This window comes from Oxyura jamaicensis, chromosome 2, assembly GCF_011077185.1.
Source record: "Oxyura jamaicensis isolate SHBP4307 breed ruddy duck chromosome 2, BPBGC_Ojam_1.0, whole genome shotgun sequence".
In the NCBI taxonomy this organism is placed as follows: Eukaryota; Metazoa; Chordata; class Aves; order Anseriformes; family Anatidae; genus Oxyura; species Oxyura jamaicensis.
The window spans coordinates 123,937,825-123,940,893 of NC_048894.1; the positions used below are offsets into that span (position 1 = coordinate 123,937,825).

Consider the following 3,069-nt stretch of genomic DNA (forward strand, 5'->3'; position numbering starts at 1 on the left):
ACGAGTAGTGGTTAAATTATCCTGCAACATCAGCAGTAGCTTTTATGTGAAAACATGATCATGCACAATGTTTGAGGGCTATTGCTAACTTTGGTTTTGGAGATGAAAGTTTGTATTTCAAGTTGCTGAAGAGTCTTTGAAGATAAGTGTGTGCATGCATGTGTTTCTGTGTACAAAACACACAATTAGGGCTCCTTTTAACCATGTCAATTTTACACTATTGTGACTTGACAGACAGCAGAGACACACCTGATTTACACAGGGATTAAAAATAAATAAATAAATAAATAAAATAAAATTAAAAAAAAAAAAAAAAAGAGCTGGGCTTGTACATTGTATGAATGTGTTCAGTATCTTTTTTATGTATATTTATACACAGATATAATACACAAGATTGTGTATGTATACACACAACACAACATAATTGTACTTCACGTAACTATCTTTCATGTTGGTTAGAAGTACCTAGAGCTTAACCCTGTTTAGTTTGCTTCCCCTCTCACCAAATAGAACAGTCCTGAGCTGAGCAGCACATTAGGCAATGATTCAGTACATCTGATGATGCAGCACAATTCTTTTAGCTTTTTGATATTCTGCATCTCTGATATACATTTTTAATGCAGAGTTACGGATACAGTAGTGGTAAGTGCAGTTAAAGGGGATGCAAACTAGTTAATATTGTCTCCAGAGTTTTCCAAACATGTAACATTATCCAGCCTATTTACAGGCCACAATCTGCTGGAATAAAACAAAATCAAACCAAACACTTGCCCTGAAGAAATAATTGGCAATGTTAAGAGTCTTATGATACCCCAGGGACAGTAGTTGCATCCCTCCTTTGCCACATATTACTGTTGAAAATATTGTTTAGCTGCTTATTTATCTGGAATTAGCAGATTAGGGAGGAGTGTTTGAGTGAATACCCAACATCTGTGAAAGCAGTTTCAGTTTAATAGGCTGAAACAGACACCACCTAATCACTTTTGGGAAGAATTTGAGCAAATGCAATCGTGACTATAGCTTCTTCTTTTCCTTCTTTCTTCCCCAGCTCAGCTCTGGTAACTACTAGCTGGGCACAAAGCACGGCTCTTTAATCTCACTTTTTATTAAGCATCCACCAGCGATTCAGAAACAGGCTTGTGTAAGGTATTAAAGAACAAGTAAGCCAAATCAACATTTCAAGGCTCTCATATGGCTTTCATATAGCTGGGTAGAGTGTGTCTTTTCACGATTGCAAACCTTCAAGTTGGATGTTAACACTTTTAGAGTAACTTCTAATGCCAAAACGACGTTCTTCCCTTTCAGTTCAAAGAAAATACAACATCTGTCATAATGTGAAATGTAGATTTAATGCAAGTGTCAAGTCAGGCACTTGGTAATGAGGTAAAAACCCTTGAGATTTTAAGTCTCTCTTCCGCGCTATCCGGTTACAGGGAGGGGAAAGGAAAGAACTGTTTCTTTGGCACTTAGCAGCTTTTCTGTATCGCTTATCTATCCTTCCTGGACATCTTCTGTAAATTAGTGTATTTTTCCTGGCAGTGTCCCCGAGAGGGAGGAAGGTGTGATAATGCTGGCTTTGGAGCTGAGGGAAACTGAGGCACAGCCCAGACACAACCCAGACCTGCTGAGGCGCTGCCCCCAGGCCCCAGCCTGGGCTTTGGGGGGCCTCAAACTCCTGCCTACACCCCGAGGGAGAGCAGTGAGGGGAAGCAACAGGGTGCTGGCAGCGGGGGGCGCGGTGGGGTGCCGCGGACACAGCGCGGGCGCGCCTGGAAGCGCGTTCATTTACGCGGAGTACGGGGAAGCAAGGGTTTGCGGTAAGGATCTGCAGATATCCCCGCTGAAGTACGAATGTCTGCCCTCCGGACCTCCGCCCACTCCCCTTCTTCTCGCTCCTCGCCCTCCGGGCTGCCTCCAGCCTCCCGGGGGAGTCGCGGCACGGTGAGGAGTGGGGATCCCGAGCTGTCGATGTCACAGCGCCGTGCAAACCGCCTTAGCAGTTTATCGGGATCCCAGGCTGCGTCTTTTATCTCTTTTAGAAAAGCGTCCCTCGGAGGAGATTGCCCTCAATAGACCCACCATAAAAAAAAAAAAAAAAAAAAAAAAAAAAAAAAAGGAGAGAGAGAGAGAGATTTTAGTGTTGCTCTTGTGCTTCTGTGCATCCCACTACCAGGGGGTCGCAGTGGTCCCTTGGGAATACAAGGAGTTGTGAGAAGTGGCCACCGGACTAATCCACTCCCTCTACCTTCCCGCTAGTACCTCCCCCTTCTGCTCTTTTTTTCAATAGCAGCCCGTTCTCAAAATCTCAGGTTACTTTGCTAAAGAGTTCTCAGCCCTATAGTTTCTGCCCTTGTCTCTGCCTCCAGCTCCTTAAGAGCCACCCAGCCCCAGCGATTGGATTGGGCAGCCCGTCTTGACACACCACTGTGCTGAGTGCTTGAGGACGTGTTTCAACAGATGGTTGGGGTTAGTGTGTGTCATCACACTCGAGTGGGGATTAGGGGAGAGAGGCAGCCTTGCTGGAGCTGTGTGGTCTTCCCCAAGTGTGCGCTGCGAGCAAAAGAAGAACTACCTAGCTCTGGGGGAGAAGAGGGAGGAATCCTTTTCAGCAGCTCAGAAAAGCTCCACACTTTGTTCAGGTAAAGTAAAAGGCACCCCCTGCTTTTTTTTTTTTTTTTTTTTTTTTTTTTTTTTTTTTTCCGTCTCTCTTTTTCTTTCTCCTTCCCGGTTTTCAGAGGAATGCTAGCCCAGCACACTTGTCAAAGCCAGTTGCTGCTGCCTTATCAATGCTGCTATTGTACGGCTGACAGATAACAGCGAGCACTGCCTGATGCTCGGCTGTCCGCGCAGAGCTAACACTCTTAACGCAGCTAAGGTCACGCTTGTGGAGGTGTAGATTAGAAAATCTCTCCCGGAGCAGTGTGTCCTGCCGGCTCCCCTGCCTCGCACACACGTGCTGCGAGCTCTGCTCCGGGAAATGGCAAGCGGCAGGGATGCAGCCCTTGGTGCTGGCTCTTCAGCTGAAAGTGCCTGGGTGTTGCACTAGGTTCGTGCAAAGTGCGTGGTCGG

The 3,069-nt window shown here is 45.9% G+C and overlaps 1 long non-coding RNA gene across 1 annotated transcript in view; it reads left to right on the plus strand.

Annotated features, from left to right (window-relative positions):
- Positions 1-2,282: 2,282 nt before the first annotated feature.
- The window catches only part of LOC118163001, a 1,735-nt gene continuing 948 nt past the window's right edge, over positions 2,283-3,069 (plus strand). Inside the window, exon 1 of the long non-coding RNA XR_004748771.1 lies at positions 2,283-2,639. This is a non-coding gene — a long non-coding RNA (uncharacterized LOC118163001). The remainder of the gene's footprint in view (positions 2,640-3,069) is intronic.